Source organism: Neodiprion lecontei, chromosome 7 (genome assembly GCF_021901455.1).
Source record: "Neodiprion lecontei isolate iyNeoLeco1 chromosome 7, iyNeoLeco1.1, whole genome shotgun sequence".
In the NCBI taxonomy this organism is placed as follows: Eukaryota; Metazoa; Arthropoda; class Insecta; order Hymenoptera; family Diprionidae; genus Neodiprion; species Neodiprion lecontei.
The window spans coordinates 7,506,513-7,523,433 of record NC_060266.1 but is presented as its reverse complement, the minus strand read 5'-3'; positions in this window follow the sequence as shown (position 1 = coordinate 7,523,433).

The following is a 16,921-nucleotide window of genomic DNA, read 5'->3' as shown; positions in this document are numbered from 1 at the left end:
AAATTTCAGAAAACGGAATTAGTAAAACCGCCCTAAAATCAAAAAAAAAAAAAATTCATAAGTATTCAGAAACACAATCAATTCATTTTATATGAAATAAAAAAAAAATGTCACGGGAGTTTTCTTGACCAAATTTTTGTTTGAACAATTTATTAACAACTCTTGGGCGTTATTATTATTCAATACGAATTGTCCACTTAACTTGGTTATGATTGAATTTTTTTTCAGATTCTTACCTCATCGCAGAGTGTTCAATATTGGTTGAAAATATAGATCCGACAAGACCTTAAACAATTTCATGGCAATACGATATACTACAAGGATTTCACGAGACTTAGCAGAATATGAAGAGGGATTTTATGTGCTTCGTGGAAGTTCATGCGATTTTATGACACTTCACGGAGTTCGCAAAGGTCTCTTATGACGTCTTCGTGAGCTTCATGGGACTTCAAGCGCAATTGTGCTTGTTTTACAACAATTGGTAACAATCTTTAATTTCATACTTGCAATCAATTTTCGTTCACCTCTGCAGGTTGTGATAATATTAAGAATTACAATTATCGCCGCGTGCTTTATGTATGAGCTACTGATTCCTGTATTTTTATAGTAAGTGAACAAGAGAGAAAACAGGTGTAAGCCATGCATGTTCAAAAATCTTCCATCTTCACGCCTTTGTGAAGTTGGACAATTGTAGATTGAAATTACAATACTCAGGTTTCTACAAAGAATGCAGGCGTTGGGCCAAATGAGGTCAAGCTGTGCTTTGTGGCGCACAACAATGCAGCAACGATCGAACTGCAACGTTGAAACGTCGTAGAAACGACTCTGAACCGAATTAGTGACAAAAGGCCGTCAACGAGATGAAAAGATGAAGGCACCGTGGATATTTTGAGAAAAAAATTGATGGGAATGAATCGTACGTTCAACAGTCTTGCAAACATTTTCAGCTTCGAAAAAAAGGGAGGGGGGGGGGGGATGAAAAGTGCGGATCAACGACAAGTCAATGCTATTAGCTATATTAATCGACCTAACATTGACGATAAGATGAACTCAATTTTTGCTGGAATTAGATTTTAGTCAATTATTTATATTCACGTTTCGATATCCTTTGGAGGAGTAGAAAATTGTTTAATAGGTTGCTATTCGAAGAAAACAGTCCGGTATCAAAGAGATATAGAAGAATTATTTTCTTAGTGTGAATGATAATTTATTCCTGATTGGTATTTATTTTATTCACGAGGCACACAAGGTGTTTCCATGTTACAATGCCGCAGTATGTTGGATTGCCTACCACTAAGGACAACAAATATCGGTAAAACAGGGCTACCGAGTCATTATCACTTTAGTCAAGTCAAGTCATGTAATCACTTCAACTCTTTCCTGCATACATTTTTACTTAGGAGCGTTTCACTTGAAATTTGGCATGTTTAGGCTTTTGGGGTCGCTGATTACGAATCTGAACTCGAAATTTGATTATTCAAAATGGCAGATTTGATATGGCGGTCAATCAAAAACAACAAGAAAAAATAAAAATAATTAAAAATTTTGTCGAATCGTTTGATGTCCTATTAAGTTTGTGCAAAAATTGGCATTCGAATTTTCACGGCATATTAGGAGAAAATGCTTTTTTTCGTGAAAAATAACGAAATTGGTCAATTTGTTTACGGGTGCTATTTTTGCAATAAATATATAAATAAATTTCGTAGACTTGTAAATATTTCAGGGACCATGTGGAACCAAAAAAACTCGGTAATTGTTACCAGAAAAGTAGTTTAATAAATGAAAAGCTGAAAGAAAGGTGAGATGCTGAGCGTTCCAGGGTAAATTAAAGGGTTAAACGTATTACCTGCCGATAACTCAGTAGGTCTGTATTACCGATATTTGTTCCCGTCAGTTGTAGGCATCTCAACATACTCTGTTGTTCACTTGAAAACACCCTGTATGTATTATTACTGTAAGTAAATATTGCGTTCGACTATGTATCGAATTGACTGCACAGATTTTGAGCTTCCATTCTGAAACGCTAAATAACAAATATGTTAACGAACGTATGAAATATAAGGTGAATATAAAGTGCAGGTCGTTCGTAAATAAAAATGATGCCAGAAAAATAAATAAGTAGTAAAATAAAATTTCTGGTGTCGAGCACCGTGTACAGAACCCGGAAATGACGACCCATCAAACCCTGAACCTTTACGCTCTTAAAGATACGACGGTGGCAGGTGTTTCGAAGTCGGAAATGATGCTTGTCACGTTTTCTTCGACAAGTCGGCTACGTAACAGAATCATTTTGCATCCCGGTATGTGCACATATGCATGTAGCACGCCCGTTATCATTTGAAAAATCATATCATATTATCATGCAAATTTTGGACAGCACTTTCTACAGATGAACCGCATTCACGTTAAGGTGGTTGAGCAGTAATTTCGGAATTGTTTACTTCGCGTGACGTTTAATTATATAATTTTTTAAATAATTTTAAACAATCCTGTAAAGTTTGAAAACCATTTACCGTTTAGCTACTGAGTTTTTTGATCTCAAAGTTGAACTATTTTATATTGTTTAGATAGGGACTGCGATGAAAACTGATAGTTTCGAGTTGATTGTTTTAGAAGAAAATTGTTAGGACGGAACAAAATATTGAATAAGGTAAAATGGATATTGAGGAATAATTTGTCAAATTTTTGTGAATTTTGTCCGTCATTTAATACTTGAAAATATAATCTAAAAACAAATTCTATTGTAATTTTTGTCAAGTTGTACATTTGGCAACGTCGCAAGTATGCACATTACGCGCGGTATTCAAATTATTTGTCTTCTGATATTTAGGTATGGTATTGCTAAAACACTTTGCTGTTATTCATTTTTGGAGAATCTTCCCTTAAATCGTAACTGATCCGACATTTTGATTCACAAAAATAAACGACCTCAATATCGACGATACGGGTATTTTTTGGATTGACCAAAACTCCAGCGGTTTATTTGAAGAACAAGTTCGTTTTATTGTTGTAAAATTTTCGGACATCAGTTGAAATCAAAATTTTTGTATTCATCTTCGTGAAGCCATTTTTAGCGCAAGTTAACCGAAAACGATATTCGTGCAGGGATCGACGTTAACAGAGCAACGATTTATTGCAAAAAAATTAGCGAAATGTAACGTAAAAAAATTCACAATCATCTGAAATTAAGCCAAGTTTTCTCACTTGTTAGAATAGACCAAGTATAAAAGACCACGCCCAGCTTGCTCAGCTGACAGCTCGGCTTGTGTCAGTTGATTAATTGCTAATGAATTCCCACCGTCGCCGGTGTAATTATACAAAACCGTAACATCCATTACCTCGTGAATATCCGCCGTTGAAGACACATGAATCTCTATGTTATTGTAATTACTCTGTCTGTCAAAAACTATGTAGTTGTCATTATTACCAGCAAGCAAAATTCCGACGAATGAATTTTGAGGTTCCTACATGTTTTCAAATATTATTCTACTGAAATATTCTCACTTTACGTATAAAGTGCCATATTTCTTTATTCAATAAACAACTAATTTTCACTCACGTAATTAATACCGACTTCCCAAAAATCGATTCAAGCGTTCTCAACTACTTAACTGCACGTTGCGTGATTCTAATCAGGCAGTCATAGTTTCTCATAACTCGGCAATTGAAACGCGTTTGATAGCTCCAAAAGCTTACTGAAACCATTTTGAAACTGTTAATGAAGTACAAATTACCCGAAAGTTTCATTACTGCAAATCTGGATGATTAATTCTGATTGATTAAATTCTTCTCAGGTGCGCTGAAACTTTGTCGTTGAGTATACGAGTACTACGCATTTTTGTTACTTGAATTATAATTCAACATGCACGTGAATACACCGGTTTCAAATTTTGGTTCCAAACGTGTGAAGTAATAATTTAAAGAGAATTTGAAAGTTGCGATAAAAAAATGTCTACCAAAAGACTTAAATCATTATACATATTTAAGCGGATGTTTATTTTTTTATTTTAGTAGTAAAGTTTCTTTTGAGGTAATTATATAGGATACAAGAACGATTCTGAAACAGAGCTCCATGATTATTAGTCTTCCACTTGATTTGTTCCTCGCCAACGTTCCGCAACATAGAAATACACGTCACGCTTTGTTCCGTGTAAATAGAATCGCGACAGTTTAACTAATGACAATCTAATCTGTTGCACGGTTGGATAAATAATTTATCGATCGAGCGAAAGAAATAGGAATCGGCTTCCGTGCGAAGTGTCGATTCAACGTTGAAGAATTTTCTCGACATTATCTTGAACGATGTGTAAAATTTTTCTCGGTGTCCAAGGTCACGATAAAGTCAATCCAATAATGTCAGTGTATATATCAGCCTATGAAAGCGGTATTTTTCTTTTCTCTCCCCCTTTCATTTTATCCACCCTTCTTTATTTACAGCTTGGTAAATACCGGGCGCGAAATCTGACTTCTGCTTTTCAACTACGAGGATGGCTAAAAGTAGCGAAAAATAAAGAAAAAGAAAATTAATCAAGGCAATCGAGCTTTAAAGTCGCCCATTTCGTAGACTACTCGATTTCGATAGTTGTTTTTATATTTTTTCATCGTTTTCGTTTATTTCCTGTACAATACACGGAGGGAAAGGAATATCGACACAATACGTTAAATTTCTGCTTCTACGTGTACAAAAAGATGTTTTCGGATCGACCTGATTAAATATCGAGTAAATCCAACAAACTTTTGAAAAATCAGAAGTATAAATGATTGTCATTAGAAAAGTGTGTTTTGTGCGCTTGAATAATTCTATTGTTCGGTGAATGCAAAGGATTATTTTTGTAACAACAAATTTCATTACCTGTTCTAATCATTGAACTTTCTAACGAACAAAACATGAATTAGAACAAGCTCAATTTGTTTTGATGTACCAATTTCATGTTGAAAAAAAAAAAATAAAATTGCGCGTTCAATCGCAGATTTTCTTGATACAAAATTCATATTACGGCAAGGAACTTCACGAAGTGTTAATCTTGAATAAATTGATGGTCAGCGTGACCATTGAAAAGCTTGAATCGGTTCAAAATTAAGTTGTCACAAGTATTTTGTTGAATAAAGTAAGTATCGTATTCTTCGTATTTGACTATATCACTCGGTTGAATCAAACGAATATCACTTGATTCAAACAATCCTCTCCCTCCGTGTATAATTGATGGTTTTAATTTTACTCCAAAAATTATACGATATTTCACGCTGCTGAACAAGTACGAAACAAGAATTCGGAGTTGTCATATACAGCGGTGGATTCAGCTACCGAGGGTTCAAAGTTCACTCTCAGAAATTATATTTTGAATATTTTTCGAATTTATCTTACTTCCCGGATATAGAGTAGAGCTCTTGATCCATGGACGAGACCGCTAAGGTTACTCTTCGAAACGGCGGCTTAGGGGATGTTTGCGGCGTTTCTGACCACGCCGGAAAATCCCCACGACTATATATTTACGTGTTTACACGTGTGTGCAGCCCGCCAGTGAAATATACACTGCGTTGCATACACACGTACGGTCACGTTTTATTCTTAATCGCCAATCTTCCCTTTTCGTGTACGTATTGTACGGATGTGGCGGGTACAAAGTTTAAACCTTCTCTAAAACCCCGCTCGACTCTACCCTTAAAAGGTCAACGACCCCTGACGAATCTTTTACCTGCCGATTAGCTTTTGATGTGTTTCTGCTTCGAGTTTATACCCAGTTCAAGCCTTCAACTTACTGCACAAATCCAGTGAGATTAAGGTAGTACCGTGATAGCAGCAGTCCTCAACTTCCAGAGAAATATCCCCCGTATGAAACATTATAACTAAAGTAAAAAGTAGTTGAGATACAGTACACCTTTGCGCCTCCTCTCACATGCGCAGAAGTATAAAAATTTTCCCATTGCGTCTTTTGTCTGACTTGGCAACGTTGCATTCTAACTCAGTATCTCTTGCCCCTCAAGCATGTGTTGTAGAGAAATGTATTGTTATGAAATCAATTTGAGGTTAGTTATAATTGGAGACTGAACCGTACCGTAACCTATATCCGCAAAGTTCTGACATTTATTTCAATTCGTTGGGCCTTTACGGCATTTTAAACTTCCCGCGTAGGGCAACGTTGCCAAGTCACTATTCCTCACGGGTCAGGTTATGAGAGAAAATTTGAAAATCATTAAAAGCAACAAACTTTAAGAATTATTTACAAAAAAATGAATACTGCTTGTTTATGTTTTTTTTTTGAAAAAATTACTTGTTATATCCTCAATTAATAATTCTCAGTTTTTAAAAAAAATTCTAAGAAAAGTATGGCTGTTATTAAATAAAATGCTCACTCTAACTGCGGTCGGGATAGGGAATACATGTAAATTGTACGACTTTTGATCGCTAATATTGCAAAATTTAGTACCGCAAGGATTATCAAAAAAAATTCCTACGTATAAAGGACACTTCAAATTATGTGTATTCAAAAATTGAAAGATATTGTAAGAAAAGTGATTTATCACGGTACTACCTTAAACTCCCGTTACACCGAATGAATTTCATGCGCAATTGTTTAAACCATATGAAGAAACATTATTTCAAACGTGAGACGTTCACCGAGTTGGTAAAAATATTCTTGCTTTCGTTTTAGACGAACGGTTTTTTTTTTTTCAATTCGATCCAAGCTACGATTCGAAACCTTTTATATTTTCCGAATTTAAGCGGAACAATTTACATCTGCGCACTTACGAATGTTGGTGCAATGTATAATATTCGTATAATCGTCAAAGCAAACGCAAAACTCTGGCAATTAGATCTGTGAGCTTGTGGAGATTGGAGAAAATCCTGAGTAAAACTTTTACGCGTGTAATACCGTTTGAACAAATCAAACTTGCGTGTCTAAACTTTCCAGAGAATCCTGATTGATAATAATCCGCTGCAGTAAGTATTCGGAAGCTTTCGCTGATTAAGTTTTTCGATAAAAATAATTACCGTATATCGCTGATTCACCTTGTGATCCTGCGACATCCAGGCCATCCATCCATCCGTCACGTCCCTTAATCAATTCCTCTGCCGTTCGTGTCACGTTGGTAAACCGTTCTCAGTGTAAACACTGTCGCCGCAACAAGCAATAAAGTGACCAAACAAACGGACAATCAGGATACATCTCTCTCTCTCTCTCTCTCTCTCACTCTCCCTCTCTCTTACTCTTATGCTCTCCTTCGCTCTATGTATTGTGTATTATTATTGTGCTACAATGTTGTTTTGCATTATTCTGTATCATTATTGTGAAATTACTTTATTTCATCTTGTTGGTTTATTTCTAGTTTTACTTAATTCAATTTTTATTTGTATTAGTTATACATATTCTGTTATTCAAATAAGTGTCTATTTTGTTATGTACACTGAGAGAAATTTTTAGTTCCGCTTACCGGTCAGTCCTTAACTATTTTCATTTTTTACCACAATCGAAAAATATAGTTCTAGGTAGAAAATGAAAATTAGATTTCTAGCCGTTACCGGAAAGTCTAGTATCCGTTACTATTCTTTCTCATTCCGATCACTGTTACTAGATTTTCTTGCAACTGTTGCGAAAATTTAATGCTCGTGCAAGAATAAATTAAAGTTAAAGCCTTGTTTAACTGCAAAAGTAAAGTAAACCTCACAAACTGATTTTGCCTTGCAATAACCAAAAAGGGATCTACAATAGCGCAAAATGTTTACGCGTACCTCGTTTTTCGTAATCCCAACAATATTCAAACAGTTTTTTTTAACGATACCTCTTTTACTGAATTTTTCTAGTTACTGTAACAAATGAAATTTTTCTCAGAGTATTATTAATTACAAAGGTTTATTTATTTATTCTGTAGTTTTAAAAACCAATCTCAACTATCGTTATGTTAATTTGTTACCGCGAGTTATACTTTTCTATGTATACATTTCGCCCCCAAGTGTTCCAGGGTATGATATGTATGATCTATCTACCTATCTATCTGTCCAACTATCTATTATATGCACGTTTCTTGTGACGTTAGTTGTTCGAAGAGACGGAATTTTTACCAAGCTTCAATCCCGAAGATTGCAATCCATCGGGTTCGACGGCTTTCAAAGTCACAGTTACTCCTGTCATACCAAAATTCCGAAAACTTGAACTATGCAGGTCGGAATTACAAGCTTCTGCGGCTATGCGGCGAAGCGAGCCATGGAAGTACAGTCAATATCTACTGACGGAGAGAACGCTGAATTTCACGAAAAGAGTGCGAGGGGGAAATAACTCTACGAATTTACGTGTCAATAGGTTTGTGAATTGATTATGATTCACCTGAATTAATGAGAATCAACTGAATTACTGAAAATAACTGAAATATTGAGAATTAACTGAGAAATAACTGAATTATGGAAAATTGAGTCAAGTTGATTCGAATTAGCTTGGATTCGTTCAAGAATTATCTGTTTACAGAGAAAAAAAATTAAATCGAAATAGGAAATAGAGTTGAATTAAAAAAATTATAATTCGAATTAACAGGAAATACAAGAGAATGAATTGAAATTTTGTCAAACTCAGTTGAGTTGGAGTGAATTATCAACAAAAAATTGAAAATCTTGAAATGGAATGAATTAAATCGAATTAAAAAAATCTATCTGAATTTTAAAACTTAAATCAAAATAAGAAATTGAATTGAATTAGAAGAATAATAATTTGAATTAACAGGAAATACAAAAGAATGAATTGAAACTTTTTTCAAACTCACTTGAATTAGCGTCAATTATTGAGAAAAAATTGAAATTCCCGAATTGAAATGAATTAAGTTGAATTAAAGAAGTCTATCTGAATTATAAAAAATCAATGTGAAATAGAAAAAATTAGGTTTAGTTAGCTAAATTTATTTAAATTTATGTAAATTAATTCAACTCAAAAAATTATACCGTCACTCAAATCTCGAGTTGTTTCCCTCCCGCAAGAGTAAGTCCACATTTTTTTACAGACAACGTACGGGATTTGAATTTCGATTTTTTCGTCACTTCATTCGTGAAGTTTGCTATATGGACACGATATCTCATGAAATACCAGAATCGGTCTTAAAAATATTATAAATAAGATGAAATTTCGTGAAATCGTGTTATGAATTCTGTAAGGTTCTGTGAAATTTCATAAATGTGAACTACACGAGTCTTACGAAATCTTCGCAACACAGACGGGTCAGAATTCTTGCGAAATACCATCAATTCAAAATTCACATCGTAGTAATGAAATCTCAGAATACACCGTCCGAAATGTTTCGACTTCGTTAATATTTCAAATAAAACTTGGCGAAATCCAGTGAATCATGTATGAATATTTCTTCTCAAGAACCTTTGGAATTATTCGAAAATAAATTGAAATTCGTCAAGTTTTCATTAAGTTTGAAGGTCCGCTGTATCTACACAGTTTTTTTGTTTTAGACAAAAACGACACACAAGTTACTTTACTTTGTAATTCCATGATTCATTCGACACAAAATATCGGTAGAGGTCATCTGCGAAAGCGGGAATGGAAAATTTTATACTCCAAGAGAATCGCGTTTGATAGAACAAATGTTTTTTTAACGTCATTCTTACTCGGAATCAGCTTCTCATTGTTAGTGACAAAATACTAGATTCAGCAGCTTGCACAAGTTTTTTCATACCCAGATATTCGGGTCATTAAACAGTTTTAAAATGATTCGAAATGAAAAATCGTTAACCAAGGTCTTGTTTACAATTTTCATATTAGTTTTCTTTGAAACATTGTTGAAATCGTCATAGCTTACGAGAACGAAGAGAAAGAGGAAAAAAAAAAGAAATTAAATAATTGAGCAATCCTCAAAGTTTGACTATATCGTGATAAAATTAAAGAAAAGATAACGAATTCTGATTCGTTAACCTTCACAGCAAACCTCACTCGGAGGTTTCAAAGGACGATGATTATTGATAATATTTTAAAATAACGGCATTAAGGCAGGCGAGAAATGGAAAATTTTCGTCAAATTTTCAATCTCGATGAATACGCGGTAATTTCACACCCCTGTGTATACATGGGGGTATGGTTGGAGCCGTTATCTTGAATGGAGTCAATCACGAAACATTATTAATACCTCCGTGCAACATCGGCATGCCTCTGGCGCCGGTGGAGTGAAATTTTCTCCTGTTCCAATTCCGCGTCAAGCGAACAGTTTCGTACTTTCACTTATCCCCGTCTCGCAAGCCGGAATCAATAAATTTCCCCCGGAACGAATTTCGATCCCTGACACGCGCGATTCCTTCAAGCAACGGGAAATCCCAAGGTGCTCGCCTGGCTGACAGTTGCTCTCCTCTGAGATGTACGTCTATTCGATGTCCCAATTTCGATTTGCACTAATGCCCGTACCCAGACTGCAGTCGAGAAACGAATCAATGTCTCTTGGATCTGAAAGGGAAACTGATGCAAAGCGAGAACCATTTAAAGGGGGGTAATCGTTAATTGGGTGAAAAAAAGACACTTTTTTTTAAACATTTTCTTACAAGATACAGGCAACGTATTTTAAATTAAATAATTGCAGTATTGTAAAGTAACATTTCAAGAATATTATCTGAAAATTTCAGTGAAAAATATTTGAAACTAAGCCATTGACGGCAAAAAAAAAGTTGTTTTGCGTCGACGGTTGTAACTCGTCAGTGGCTTATCTGAAATCAAAGAAATCAAATCGATTTTATTAGTTTACGAGTTTCCCCAGGTAACGTCGATTTTTTTTTTTTTTCATTTGATGTCACTTTTTATTTTACATTAACAAATTTGCCAATTTTTATTTTAGCGAAAACACGTTTTTGACGACCCAGTGATGAGTTGCAACCGTCACAGCAAAACAACTTTATTTTCCTAAACGTCTCCGGAGATTTGCTGCCAACGGCTTAGTTTTTAATATTTTTAAGTGAAATTTACAGAAAATATTCTTGAAATGTTACTCTACAATACTGTGATCAGTTCATTTAAAATACGTTGCCTGTATCTTGTAAAAAGATGTTTAAAAAATTGTGTTTTTTTCACCGAATTAACGATACGCCCCGCCTTAAGGTAGTTCGTACAATTGAATCGACACTTTGCTAATTAGTTTCATACGCAATAATCGCATATTAGATATTATTGACATTTATCTACTCGTGAACTAAGGGAATTTCCTTTAAATCTCCCGGGAAACAATTTTAAAGTTATTAGCAGTAGCTCAAGCATGAATTTTTCATTTCAAAGTGTTTTAAAATTCCATCAGATTCGATCGATTTCATTCTACCTTGGCTCATTTTCAACCATTTTCCAATTTTTTTATAACGTTTTGTTGTCCAATATTCAATTTTCTGAGATTACGTGAATATCAATTCGGATCGATAAATAGCAATATTCAATCGATCGTGAGCGTTGGAAAAAAATCAATTGTAGCGGTGAAATTGTAGAAAATAGTTGGCCGATCAAAACAAGATGAGTTAGATTGGAATCGATCGAATCTAATGGATTTTTCTTAATTTTATAACACTTTGAAATGAAAAATTTATGTCCAAGCTATTGCTTATAATTTTAAGATTTTTTTCGGAAGATTGAAAGGAAGTTCTCTTAGATCACGAGTAGACAAATGTTATCAACATTCAATGTGCTGTTATCGCTTGTGAAATCAATTAGAAAAGTGGATATTGATTCAAGAGTGAAAACAAACTGCGCAAAAAGGACACTGTCGAAATTCTAACTAAACGATTTAAAAAAAATGTTCATGTTATTCTTTGAATACCATTCTATTATTTTCAGACTCTTTAATGAAAATTTCATAGACACGAATACAACACTATCAAAAAATCAACTTTAGTTACGCGTTTCATTCAAACGACGTATGATAATATCTGAAAAATTGTCTATTTATCTTCTTCTTTTCTGTTTCTGCTTTCACTTCAATTCCAGAGTGCAAGCTATTCACTATTACACGTATACTTGAGTGTGTTTTGAGTTGCGATGTAGATAGTAAAATGTGACCTGAAACACTCTGATTCCATTCGGGAATAATTAGAGCTAACTTTTCTAGTTATAACGTTTCATAAACCACGAACCAGTGCCGAGCTTCGCTTTGATTAAAAATTAATATCAGTTATTTTATAATAAGACCTAGATTGCGGTTAGCGAAACAACATCGACTTTTTACCTGGAAAAAATATTCCTCTGTAAAATTTTCCTGCAAAACTCTGCATACGTTTCTAGAGATTCTTAGAAATAATTGCGCAAGTAAAAAAAAATTTGGAAAATACGGTAAAAGTGTAGAATTCTTCAGAAAATTTTGACGCTAAATGTTCTTTCAATTTCTCTGAATTTTGCTAAAAAATCTCGAAACACTCTGAAATTTGCTGAAGCTAATTCATACTGCAGGAATTCAATCCTCTGTCAATTTCTACAATTCCCTACAAATTTTTTTCCTTATTTTTTCTGAAATTTTATAATTTTTCACGCAATTGTCTGAGAATTTCAAAAAAAACGATTAATGTTGCTCAGATACTGATGAACTTATCCTAAATGAAATTATGTACATATCTCTGGTAAATTTCTTTGCATTTCTTGTTCTTCAAGTTTCAGAAAATGTATAGTCTTTTCCGTGTGAAATAAATTTGCTTGTCAAATTAAATAAAAAGTCATTTTCAGTTCGCTCTTAATTGGAAGAGCGTATTAAAACCCAACTATGGGATTATCCCGAGTAGATACGCCACGCATTGCGGTGAAAAATTTGCAAGAATTTCCATACAAATCAGGCAGACTCTACAAAAATGGGCAGATTTTCTGAAATATTCAAACTTTTCGACGAAAGAAGAAAAGACTTCGAGGTAAACACTTGCAGAGACTTAAATTTATATTACAATTGATGCAAGCAATAAAAAAAATGTTGTTTACGATTCTTTATTAATTCATAGAAATGTAAAAAAAAAAGGAAAAATCATATCAACATGATTTTCCACGTAACGTAGAATGCTCGTCTTTTTACAGAATCTTTATTTCATCATCAACAAACTTTCTAGGGGGCGCCAGGATTAAAATCACAAATTATTGTTCTCTGAAAGACCCTAATGAACACAAACCTGAAACTTCCCTCGATCAAGTTTAATGGAAAAATCGAGTTTTTACTAACACTGTGTCAAGATCGAAAAAAGAATGGATTTTACAATTCTTACTCTAGTTGACTTATCAAATCTAGACTTGCAAATTTTGGCAATGACAGGGCTGTCGATTGTGATTGCAGGTTAGCTCAAAAAAGTACAAATAATTGACAAAATTACTGAACATACTTACAATAGATTCTCAATAACTTTGAGGTTACGATACTCTACTGATATTTACATCCAATGTATTTCGTATTTTTACTTGAATTTTTGAACTCATTTCACTGAACCCACAAACACGATTGCAACCACCATCATATCCCAAATTTGAAACGATTTAATTACCATGAAGGGGAAAGAATCATAAAATACGACTTACTTACTTTGTCATCACTCCGACCTCCTCTTGACTTGAAAAATTTCGCATCACCTACATAACTTCTATAAACTGAGTATAACAGCAAAAACTAATTAGGTGGCCAGCCTGCATGAATATTTGACAAATCTCGCGCATGCGCAGTCCAAGTTCCATCGTTCCCTTTTCCAATCAGTATGAATCTCAAACCGAACAAATTAACCCCTTCAGTCTTACATTTTTAACTCAATATTTTGGCCGGAATTTTGTTACTCGGGGGTTTTTGGGATCGCTGATCAAGAATCTGCGGTCAGAGTTTGATAATTTCTAAATCCAAAATGGCAAATTCAATACGGCGTATGTAAAATCGAAGAAAACATGCGAATTCGATGATTCTGACCGAAACTCGTTACTCGGAGGTTTTTGGAGTTATTAAATACGAAGTGACGAAGATAATTTGAAGTTGTAAACAAACTGTAAATAAATAAAAATAAACGCTTAGCATCCCACTATGACTGAATAGGTTGAACGCTCTCCATTACAGACATAAAAAGGCGGGAGTGAAAAGAAAGCGATAATGGAATCATCGTGTTTCAGATCCACTTCTATTCCCAAGTAAAATCGACTCAGCAGCGTTTATCCTGCTTTTGAAGCTCCCCTGATTCCCGCGAGATATGGGTTCCTGGGGGTTAGGAAACGAACCGGGAATGAAAGGCACGTGAAGACGCAATATGCGTGTTTACACGGACAGCTTGGCCTGCGTTTTGCCTGCAGCCACTTACGCTGAGCGCAGAAAACGAAGGAAACTGAGATGCGAACCCTGGGGGCTTCACGCTTCCAGGACGGTCCCTTTGCAGCTTCGAATCCGGACATATCTCTCCTGAATCCGGAACATATTGCTCCCGAGGGAGGCTCGGCAGTCCCGACACGAGATCCATGGGGTTGATTACCCCAATCCCCCTTTCCTGGCCACCCCCTGTTTTTCTTGCCTTCGCCTCTATCTCCCTCTCCCTCTCTCTCTCTCTCTCTCTCTCTCTCTTTTTCTCCCTCTCTCCCTCTCTCTCTCTCTTTTACGGAAAGAGTGCAGTAAACTTGTTCAGTCTACGCCACCTGCCCGACTCGCTGATCGTGAGCCGAGCTTAAGTGTTTCTCAGGACGGAACGACTGATTAATCGATCGAGAAGACCGGATCTGATTCACGCCGAAGAAAGGTTTCGTCGCTGGATATTGCTGAGAGTATTTTTCAATCCTCGGAATATTAATTGGGAAGCGTTCGCGTACCTTTTGCCAATCTCGGTAATGCGTTAACGATCTTCCGAAAATATGCCGCGTATTAAAGGGCTTAATGAGCCGTCTGACGATGAATCAAAAGTTAGGTATAGAGAAGAAATCGTTTGAATAATCACCGACGGTGTTATTTATATTTATGCTACAATAGTGTAGTGAACGACACGCAACAACATATTCAGTACATGATAGAAAATGATGAAGCTGAGGAAATTTGGGTGACACAAGCTAAGATACGAACAGTTTGAGTTTGCGTTTTATATTTGGAAAGTCGAAAATCATTGGAGTCTGAGGTGAGTTGCGAAGAATGTATTCACGAATAAGAATGAGCATTGATTGTAGAATTGTACAATTTAAAAAAGGGATTTAAAACAGTATTAAAAAAGAAGAAAAACGGAATTATGAATATGTAACCTTTTCATAATTAACATTAACGAAAATTACTCAACTCCAATCTGCAGGCTCTGCAGTTTTCCACCTTTTACTCATTGAGAAGAGGTTTTCTCAACAAGATTCAAGTCAATATAAACTCGTGCTTCACTGTTTATCCTTGAATTTTTCATTTCTTGATCGACACAAGCACTCAAAATCTGTTGAGAAAAAATTTCTCTCCATAGCGGAGTCTTTCAAGGATCTTAGAGATGCGCAATTAACGCTCATCGATCGATCTCAGTGCAATTACTGAGCGTCGTTTGTCGAATTCTTTTTTCACCCATCTATTGAGGTTCGAAAAAATTGGTCTCTATCCAACGCATTTCCTCCCTAATACTGAGGGATGAAGAGGCAGTTAACGGTATGATACATCCCTGCAGGGCTCCTGCCTTTCCCAAGATTACCTATTCAATCAGATCCGTTTCGGAATCGCTGACTGGGGGATTTCTTGGGCTTTCCCTTATACTCGCCTGTCCGAGCGGTCAAGTTTTTCAATATCCACTTTACTGCTCAGAAAAAAATATAACGTATCCGCACGGTCATGATAACTAAGTACGAACAAGCATAAAAGTTCACTCATATCGGTCTTCCTCGAAAACATTGCTGGATCAAAAATCGAATACAGCTGTCCAAGCTGCTCGGTTAAGAACCTTAGAAAAAAGCTTTCGAAAATTTAAAAAATTTGAATTGTACAAAACTGTTCAAATCACGTTTCTTTTTATTATTCACGTTTTCTCTTGATCCCCTCAAGTTTTCAATTTTATTTTGTTCTCCTAGCTACATAATTTCCTATTACCTCTTACCATTGGTTGAATAAAGTCGTTTTTTGTTGTTTATGTGGTGCTATTGCATCTAATATGAACGATCTTCCCGCACTCGTATGGCATGGCGAGCACGGGAAGGGAGAGTGGGGGTAATAAGCGAGTAGCGCGCATGCGCAGAAGGGGAAGCGCAAAGCGAGCGAGTAGCGCTCGATAGAGAGGGAGGTGAAAGCAGTCCGATTCGAGCGCTCACGCCGATAGCGAGCCGAGGGAGTGATAGGGGTCTCAAATCGCTATAACTTGATTTGTAAGAAAAAAATCGAAATGCTGACACGCTGCGCTGGAGACATTTTTTATTTTTATTTTCATGAAATTCTTTGAAAAACGCAAAAAATTTAAAGTCATTATTCGAAACAGTGTCTTCGATGGTTAAGAATACCAACTTTTTTCGCGACAGGTGTTTTTATCTTAGTATCTCACAAATGTATACCTGTTTATTGAACACTCGATTATGTACGATTACATCGTGATAAGATTGATTTTTTTTTGCTTGATTTTCAGCCAACCTGTAACGTCCTTAAGGTGCTTTTTCACCCGTCCGAATGCTTTTCATCTATAAATTAAATAGCTTGCTTCATTAACCTTATTTTCACCCTTCGTCTTATTTCACCGAGTACAAATTGCCAGACGAATTTACTGTGGGTACACTCGATGCATCTCGTGTATGCAACTCGCAAGAAACGTAATATAAGTATTAATATAAGTAATATGAGTACAAGTCAGTCGACTCAGTCGATAAAACAGCACTATGGCACACCCTTAAAGTCGACCGCGTCGCCGCGTAACTTTCTACGCGTAAACTTTCCACTTTGACACGTTTTCTCGCCACGCAACGTCCAGATTCGTAGTTTCTTACAGAAAAGGTCCGTCCTGGTTGCAGGAATTTAGACATGAGTCTAGTTT